Raw genomic sequence first — 9,890 nt, forward strand, 5'->3', positions numbered from 1 at the left:
TCTGATTGTTGAGGCTAGGACTTCTAGTACTATGTTGAACAATAATGCTGAGAGTGGGCATCCCTGTTGTGTTGCTGACCTTAAGGGAAAAGTGCTCAGTTTTTCCCCATTGAGAATGATATTCACTGTGGGCTTTTCATAGATGGCTTTTATGATATTGAGGTATGTTCCCTCTATCCCTATACTATGAAGAGTTTTAATCAAGAAAGGATGTTGTATTTTGTTGAATGCTTTTTCTGCATCAATTGAGAGGATCATATGGTTCTTGTTTTTTCTTTTGTTAATGTGCTTTATCATGTTGATTGACTTCTGAATGTTGAATCACCCTTGCATCCCAGGAATAAATCCCACTTGGTCATGGTAGATAATCATTTTCATGTACTGTTGGGTCCTGTTGGCTAGGATCTTGTTGAGTATTTTGGTCTGTAACTCTCCTTTTTGATGGAGTCTTACATCTAGATCCTTAGATTGGGATCTAGGTAATGCTGGCCTCATAGAATGAGTTTGGAGGTTTTCCTTCTATTTTTATGTTTGACATACCTTTGGTAGAATAGGTATTATTTCTTCTTTAAATGTTTGGTAGAATTCTTTAAATTGTTTGGTAGAATAGGTAATATTTCTTCTTTAAATGTTTGAGAAGCCATCTGGCCCTGGATTATTGCTTTTTGGGGAGGTTTTGTTTTATTTTAATGAAGTTCCAGTAGTTCATTTTGCTTCAGTTTTGCTACTGGTTATTGGTCTATTCAGGTTGTCTATTTCTTTATGTTTTCAGTCTTCGTAGTTTATAAGCTTCCAGGAAGGCATCCATTCTTCCAGGTTGCTTAATTTGTTGGCATATAGTTATTGGTAATAATTTTGATAATTTTTTCTATTCCCTTGGTATTAGTTATGATCTCTTCCCTTTCATTCATAATTTTATTGATTCAGGTCTTTTCCCTTTTCTTTTGGTTAAGTCTGGCCAGAGGTTTATTGATCTTATTAATTCTTTCAAAGAACCAACTTCTAGTTTCATTGATCTGTTCTACTGTTTCTCTGGTTTTCATTTCACTGATCTTTGCTCTAATCTTTATTATTTCTCTTCTCCTGCTTAGTTGAGGCTTTATTTGCTTTCTTCTCCAGGTCCTTTAGGTATAAGGTTAACGTGCACATTTGGGATATTTCTACCTTTTTGAGAGTGGCTTGGACGGGTATGTATTACCCCCTTAGAACCGCCCTTGCAGGACCCCACAGTTTCTGGACCAAGGTGTTTTGATTCTCATTAGTTTCAAAGAATTGTTTAAGTTCTTCTTTAATTGATTGACCCAATTCTTTAGCAGGATGCTCCTTAACTTCCAAGTGTTTGAATTCCTCCCAATTTTTTTCTTATAACTGAGTTCCAGTTTCAAGGTGTTGTGGTCTGATAACATGCAGGGAATAATCTCAATCTATTGGTATCTGTTGAGAACTGATTTGTGACCCAGTATGTGGTCTATTCTGGAGAAATTTCCATGTGTGTGCTCGAGAAGAATGAGTATTCTGTTGTTTTAGGAATGTTTAGGAATGTTTATCTACAAAATTCACCTGGTCCAATGTGTCACTCAAAACTCTTGTTTCTTTGTTGATCTTCTGCTCAGATGATCTGTCCATTGCTGAGAATGGAGTGTTGAGCTCTTCCACTATTAATGTATTATTATCAATATATTTCTTTATTTTGGTTATTAACTGGCTTATATAATTGGGGGCATATGTATTTACAATTGTTAGATCTTCTTGTTGGATAGACCCTTTGAGTATGGTATAGTGTCCCTCTATGACTCTTATTATGGTCTTTGGTTTAAAATCTAACTTGTCTGATATGAGGATTGCTACCCCAGCATTCTTTTGAAGTCCATTAGTGCAGTAGATTGTTCTCTAGTTCCTTACTTTCAATCTGGAGCTGTCTTTGGGTCCAAAACGGGTCTCTTGAAGACAGCATATGGATGGGTGTTTTTTTTTTTTAATCCAATCTGCAATCCTGTTTCTTTTGATGGGAGCTAGGCCATGTGCATTTAGAGTGACTATTGAAAGATATGAATTTAGTGCCATTGTATTGCCTTCAAAGTCCCTGTTTCTATAGATTTTTCTGTTTCTTTCTGGTCTATGTGACTCTTGGGTTCTTTCTTCACTTACAGAATCCCCGTTAATATTTCTTGCAGGCCTGGCTTAGTGGTCACATATTCTTTCTGTTTATGCTTGTCCTGAAAGTTGTTTATCTTTCCATCTATTCTGAATGACAGCCTTGCTGGATAAAGTATTCTTGGCTGCATGTTCTTTTCATTTAGTACGCTGAATATGGTTTGCCAGGTTTCTGTGGATAGGTCTAATGTTATTCTGATATTCCTTTCTCCATTTTTAAGTTTCAGGATTTTTTCCTTGACTGTAACACTTGCAAGCTTCACTATTATATGTCGGGGTGTTGATCTATTTTTATTGATTTTGGGAGTGGTCCTCGCTGCCTCTTGGACTCAAATGCTTGTTTCCTTCCCCAGATTAAGAAAGTTCTCAGCTATGATTTGCTCATATATATCTTCTAGCCCTTTATGTCTCTCCACCCCCTCAAGGATCCCAATAATTCTGACATTGGAAAGTTTCATGGCATCATTAATCTTTGCAAATCCTTTTCTCATGTGTTACTAGAAGCCTATCTTTGTTTTCCTCCACTTCCTCTGTTCCATCATGTTGTCTTCTAGATCACTAAATTGTTCTTCTGCCTCACTTACCCTGGCTGTTAGAGTATCCAGTTTAGACTGTATCTCACTCATAGCATTTTTAAGTTCAGCCTAATCAGATCTCATTTCTGCCCTTAGAGATTCTATATTGTCACTTGTGCTTCTTTCAAGCCTAGATGTTGACTTCATGATTGCTCTCTTGAATTCTATCTCTGACATTTTGTTTATATCCATATCCATTAGTTTGTGGCAGATGACATTGTCTCTTTTTCTTTGCTTTGCTGAGAGTTCCTCCTCCTAGTCATTCTGTCTAGGGATTGTTGAGTGAATGAGCAGAGTCCAAAATATCAACCATGACTCAAGCAAGATGCACTCTAGGAATGTCTGGAGTAGTTGGAAGCTACCACCACCAAAAAAAAAAAAAAAAAAAAAAAAAAAAAAAAAAGCCAAAATGAAACACAAGAATAAAATGTATAAAATTAACAAATTAAAAAAAATTTAAAAAGGGGTGATGGGGGGTCTATAATCTCTCAGTGTGGACAAAGTAGGTTGTTTCAGTTGTTCCTGGATGTATTTTGGTGTGTTTGTTAGAGAACACTACTTCTCAAAATTACAGGGAAAGTAAAAATTGTGTGTGTGTGTGTGTGTATATATATATATATATATATATATATATATATATACACATACATACAGGGAATGGGCCCTGTGGAAACCATTTTTTGAGGTTTTGTTCTCTGGTGGCTTTCTCTGCCTCTTCTGAGGGTCAGAGCAAAAATGACTGCAGCCAAGTCTCTGGCCCAGAGCAGAGAAATCGCAGTCTGCTCTCTTCACTAAATCCTCCAGGACAAAGTCTCTATTTCTGTATGTTTCCCTGTGTGTTCACCCACAGCGACTCTCTCAGAGGTCGTCCCAGGGGCCTGGGCCTGTCCCTGCCCTTTGTGCATCTAAAACTGTGAGTGGCCATGGGCTTGTGTGCACACCTGCAACTCCTGGTTCCTGCCTGGGTGCTGCTCCAAAGCCCTTTCCTGCCCGCTACTGCTCTGCAGGATTTTGCCTGATCACGGGCACAAGTTCTAGATTTTTTCAGGCTGCCCAAGAGAAAGAGATTATTTAATGGCCAGGCTTGTAGTTAATGGTGAACTGAGCTGAGAGACACTGCATGGGCTCACTGACCATAACCAGATACCTGGCTCCACCACTCAGGCACTCTGCCAGTCCAGGAAGACCCTTTGGCTCTGTGGTTCCCTGTATCCTGAGACCACAGTGTTCTACCTAGAATTCTACTTTTTGTTTTCAGAGCCCCTTCTGGAGAGGGTGTCGCTCCCTAGAGCAGATTTCTAAGGGTTATGCATTCCCATGTTACATCACTTTCCAGGCACCAGGTTATGGAGGCTCCCTTCCCCTTCTGTTTATCTTCCAATAGCTCCCCGCAGATTCATGACTTCACTCTTCCTACCTTACAATAGGCAGTGCTTTTTTGTTTGTAGAGATCCAGATACATATTCTTACATCTCAGGCTGATTTCATGGGTGTTCAGAATGACTTGGTAGATATCCAGCTAAATTCAGGGGACCAGTTGAAATGGGGTCCCCTATTCCTCTGCCATCTTGCCTCTTCTCTCCCAGGCTAGTACCTTTAAAAATGACCAAAGTGACACCTGGCTTCCTCGGTTAGTAGGGCATGTGGCTATTGATGTTGGGGTCATGAGTTTGAGGCCCATATCAGGCATATAGTTTACTTAAGAAACAAAACAGAAAACAAAGTATTTACAAATGACTAAAGTCCATTAGGCTCTAACAGTTGAGCTGGTTGGTGGTGGCCTGGATTCTCTCACCTGTTCATTCAGGCACTGTGCCCTGAGCACCCAGATGGTGCTAGTGCTTATCAGCCAACCAGGTTCTCCCTCTAGGAGCTCAGGGTCTAGAGGGGAAGATGGACAAATATGAAACAAAAACATGAATGGAAATAACAATTGCTCCATAGGAAAAGAGCAAGGGACTACAACTGGGTCCTGAGCTCCACCAGGTGAGGGGTCTGACAAGGCTGTGCTGCGGTGGCATTGAGAATTCCTGCAGCAGGAAAAGAAGGAGACATCCCTACACAAATCTGAGTATACTTAGCCAGGCAGAGGGCATCATGGTGCAGAGGATTGGAGCCAGAATTTGATGTTCCTGGAGTGGAGATTAGAAAGGAGGCCAGGGTGGCTGGAGGAAGCCGAATAGGAGAGCAGAGAGGAAGGGGAGGAGGGGCAGGGCCTGGGCAGGTGGACAGCATCATTACCCTGCTCCTAGTGCTCTGTGACCACATTACCCTACACTCAGTGGCTTAACCCACAAACACTGTCTTGCAGTCTCAGAGGATCAGGAATCCAGCAGTGCTTTGCTAGGGGTTTCTGCCAGATCCTCTCTGTATATTGGGGCTGCTGACAACACCAAGGCAGGACATGCTTCACTGAGAACCTGAGCTCACTTAGGGGTGTTGGCAGGATTCAGTCCACTTCAAAAGGCCCGAGATATTTTGTCTGTTTTTGGCCCTCATTGTTGGGCCATGTGCACATGTCTGTGTCATGGTTCAACATAGGGGCTTGTACTTCAGTGTGAGGATTTGAGAGAGAATGTGGGTCAGAGTCAGCATGGGGCTGGGCAATGAGCTTTTATAACTAAATCTCAGAAGGGGCTTCTGGGTCATTTTTCCATGTTCTGTGGAATAGAAGGAATCCACACCACACTCCAGGGGACGGGTTACATAAAGATGTGTAAATAGGATATGGGATTTTAGGGAACCACTGAGAGGAGAAGGTGAAGACCCTTGAAGGGTTAGAATCACAGCCTGGTAAGAAAGCTGAACCAGGAATGTCCTCAAAGTTGGGGCCCCAGTTGCACCTAGCCATTCACTGGGGGGCTCTGAAAAAAGTTGTCTTGAAGGAAGTGGCTACAGACATGGAAATGGTATGGGGGTGAGGGTGAGCATTGATATCCTAGACAGGAGGCATTCCAGGAAGTTCTGGTCTGAGGAGGAGCCCAGGTCATGGCAACCCACTGAGTGGACCCCTATCCACACCATATCCATTGGAAAGGAGGTAATAACTCTCAGCACAGGACATGCAGTCTCTAGGACTAAGGGTGGATTCTGACCTTCAAAGGCCAAGGCTCCAATACCTTCCTTAGGGTTTGCTTTGAAAATTGGAAAGCCTAAGATCTTGAGAAGGCATTGCCCATCCCTTTGTAGATGGGGCTGTCATCTTCTGGGCCTCCAGAATGTGAGCAGTGATGTACACATGTGTGCACACATGGGTGAAAGTGCACTTGCTCACATGCACACACACACATACACACCTGAAGGGATTGTGGGGTGGGATCTGAGCATGGTATATGTTGTCAGAAATCACAGGATTGATACCGTTCATGCAGGGAGGTGCCATCAATACTCAACTCACAATCTGACCTGAGATGCTAACCTGTTCAGACATCACCTCCTTCAATGCCTTGTATGGGTGCCAAGAGCTTTTTTCCTTTTTCCTTAAAGATTTATTGATTGGGGGAACCTGGGTGGCTCAGTGGGTTAAAGCCTCTGCTTTCGGCTCAGGTCATGATCCCGGGGTCCTGGGATCAAGTCCCGCATTGGGCTCTCTGCTCAGCAGGGAGCCTGCTTCCTCCTCTCTCTCTGCCTGCCTCTCTGCCTGCTTGTGATCTCTGTCTGTCAAATAAATAAATAAATAAATAAATAAATAAATAAAAAAAATATTAAAAAAAAAAAGATTTGTTGATTGACTGGTTGTTTGGCTGACTTGAGAGAGAGGCAGGGGGAGAGTGGGGAGAAGCAGAGGGAGAGACAGAATCCTCAAACAGACTCTGCCCTAAGTACACAGCCCTATGAGGAGCTCAGTCTCAGGAGACTGAGATCATGACCTGAGCCAAAACCAAGAGTCTTACGATTAACCCAACAAACCACTGAGTCTCCTTATTTGTTTTACGACTGTGGGCCATCTTGTCCCACCTCTTGTCATAAGTTCTTGGGATTGGGGGTTTGGTCTGCACTTCTAATCCCACCCCTCCTGGTGGTTACAGCACTGACTCCTATCTTCTCTGTTTCACCTCAGGGGAAAAATGGCTCAATCAGGAAGAGGAATGAGACCTGAGTGCTGTGGACCAACTGGGCCAATCTGCTAGAGAAGCAAATAGAATTCCTGGTGCCTGCCTTCCTAGGAAGAGATCTAAGCTATGTCTACATGTTTCTGGGAACATATAGAGCCTTTGCCACCACCCAAGCAGGAGGTTGCAAAGTGAGCACCCTGCCCCTAACTGCCCAGTGGAATTTAGCCACCACCTGGTTGTGAGTCTTGGGAATGTCCCCAAACTTCCTGAGCCTCAGTTTTCTCCTCTGACTGGGTCAGAGTTATTATAGGGACTCAGCGGGGAAGTAGGGAAAGTACAACTAGGTGCCTGGGCCTGTGGAAAAGCCTGTTAGAGGGGCTGTGGTCATGCTCATTTATCATTGTCCTCCTTCTCATGATGAAGCCTCTGCCTTATCCCTCACTATCACTATAACCTTGAGCTGGGCTATTTTGCCATTCAAGGGGAGATCTGAGACTCCATCTGGGGTTTTATGTCCTGGGTGTCCCCATTGTTGAGTAGGGTTCTGTGATGGGCTGGTTGGGGCCCTTTCATTCATCAGGCATTCAGGAAGCCCCACTCAGCAAGGCACATCTCTAGATGCTGACTGTGAACCCTGCACAGAGCAGACAGCACCCCAGGGTTCCAGATAGTCAGTGGTCAGACAGTGACACTGGACATGATGAGAGGTAGCATCCACAAGACATTTCATGTGATGCCCCCTGACCCCCTCTAGATATGGGTGCATTCTCTCCACTATGATGAGGTCAGCGGAGCCCAGGAGCTGCGGAAAATGTGAGTGAGCCTTGGCTGATGCAGGAGGGCCTTCCCTCTCCACCAGGACAGCGAGGGGACTGTGAATTGGAGGGAGTCTTGGACCCTCAAGCCACACATCTGTGATTCCTGTTTTAGGGTAAAGGTCTGAGGATTTCTTCTGGAGAAAGGGAAGGGACCGGGGTAGCTGTGGGTGGGGTGTGGGCACTGTGGGAATGCAGAGGGAGCTGGAGGACAGCTTTAGCCCCTAAGAGAGTCATTCCCCACCCCCACACCCTCCCAGCTCCATCTCTATCCCAATCCCAGGACCCAGAACAGATGCTGTGGGAACCATCACACTCAGCAATCTGTGGGAACCACCACACTCAGCAATCTGTTAGAACCTGGACACTGGGTGCTCAGAGGGTGCTCAGGAGACCCAAGAGTTCATGGAGCAGACCTCCCACATCCTGTGGGAGATTAATGTCAGTGGAAGGAGACACACTCGTGATACCTAGTGAATGAAACAGCACATAGACAGAGGATGTAAAGTTTAAGGCCTGGCTAGAGATAGAGTTCCTTTGTTCCCTCCTTGGTTGATGTTCACAGAGCAGTGGGGTGTGCAGTGAGGACAGTGAACAGGCCAGACACCACCCTTCCTTGGACACGTGCAGTTGAATTTAAGTGGCAAGTGGGCAAGGAGACAGACAGTGGAGTGTTTCCAGCTCCTCAGAGAAGGACAGAAATGGTCCCACCATTGATCAAGGGCTCCCGCTCATAGAGGCTTTTTGCCAGCCTGTTGTCTGTGACCAGGCCTGTCTTAGGCAGGACTGCCAGATCACAGGTGGACAAGGAGTAGGACTGGTCTCTGATACTCAGGAGCTGGAGGTCTAGGGGACCATGAACCCACAGGGGTTTCCTGGAACATTGTTTTGGGAAGGTGTCCTGTCCTCTGATTCCTCTGCCTACCTGTCTGTCCCCAGGGCCATCTATTCCATCTTGAGCACATGGCTGGAACAATATCCCGAAGATTTTTTCCAGCCCCTAGAATTTCCAAGCCTGAATATGCTGCTGGCATACATGGGGCTCAATATGCCAGGCTCAGACCTGGAGTGCCATGCCCTGCTTCTGCTCTCACAGCTGCAACACCTTGAGCCCACGGAGTCAGAGGCTGGGATTGAGGAAGACTGGGGGTGACTGATGTGGATCTGTGGACGGGCCAGGATGGGCCACACTGAGCAAGTCTTCATAGAGTACAGTTGGGCTGAGAGTGGTGAGTATTCTCAGATTCCTGTTCCCATGGACTTCAGTCACTGAGACCTCCCAAAGATTGATTCTTGAGTGGTGGGAAAAGTTTCCTTTATTTAGAAGGCACATGGGACGTCAATCACGCTGATGATACTTTCTCTTCTTGGAGCTACAGTATCAGCTCCACAGCAAAGTCCTGAACCTCCTCAGGAACTCGCCCCAGCTCCCACTGCAGCACTGGCTGTGGCTTCAGAGCCAGAGCCTGCCCAATGCATCCCTGCCATGTCAGGACTAATGCAGGTGGAAGTCACAGCTCTAATTCACTGTCAGGAGCTGGAAGAGCCACCCGAACACTGACAGCCCTGGATCAGGAGCCAGCTCCAGCCCCAGCTATTGGGGTCGCTGAAGGTCTCAAGCCACCAGCTGCCTCAGTGGAGCAACCAGCCTCAGCCTCCAAGCAACAGCTTGTGCAGGCTGCACCCCCAAGGATGGCTTCCCTCCCCCTGTCATTGCACTGTGTGTATTTTTGTGTTTTTTATACACCTATATAAATGCTTGATGTATTTTGTTCTATAAATAAACTGTAAATTGAGTGAAATTTTTATTCTGATCCTTTTAAAGTGTACATTGAAGTGCTGTTAGGTACATTCAGAGTGTTGCACAACCATTTACTTCTAGAACTTTTCCATCACAGAGACACCTGTGCTCATTCCCTCACCCCAGTCCCTGCAACTACTGCTCTTTCTCTACTTTACCTCATCTGGGTTTTTCATGGACCTGGAATCCTACAATATGGCCTTCTGTGTCTGGCTACATAACATAATAGTGATTCATAATTTTTCCCAAGTTATTATAAAAATAATATTTTTATAGCAAATAAATATTCCTGATAGAACAAAGATCAGGGGAAACCCCCAAATGAACTATTTTCATTATCTGGGATAAGGTTCTCTTTTATAAGGATGCCTCAAAAGGCAAAAACCACAAGAGAAATGCCTGGTCCATTAGATACCTTTAAATTCTTTCATTTTCCTAGATAGACCATGTTGATCTTACTCTAACGTGCATATTATAAAAATATTAAAAT

At 44.6% G+C, this 9,890-nt stretch overlaps 1 long non-coding RNA gene across 1 annotated transcript in view; it reads left to right on the forward strand.

Moving 5' to 3' along the window:
* LOC308339587 overlaps positions 1-9,398 on the forward strand; it is a 48,785-nt gene extending 39,387 nt beyond the window's left edge. The window contains exons 3-4 of the long non-coding RNA XR_013966542.1: positions 6,790-6,972; positions 8,539-9,398. This is a non-coding gene — a long non-coding RNA (uncharacterized lncRNA). The remainder of the gene's footprint in view (positions 1-6,789; positions 6,973-8,538) is intronic.
* Positions 9,399-9,890: the final 492 nt, after the last annotated feature.

The sequence above is a fragment of the Martes martes genome (assembly GCF_963455335.1).
Source record: "Martes martes genome assembly, chromosome: 3".
NCBI lineage: Eukaryota > Metazoa > Chordata > Mammalia > Carnivora > Mustelidae > Martes > Martes martes.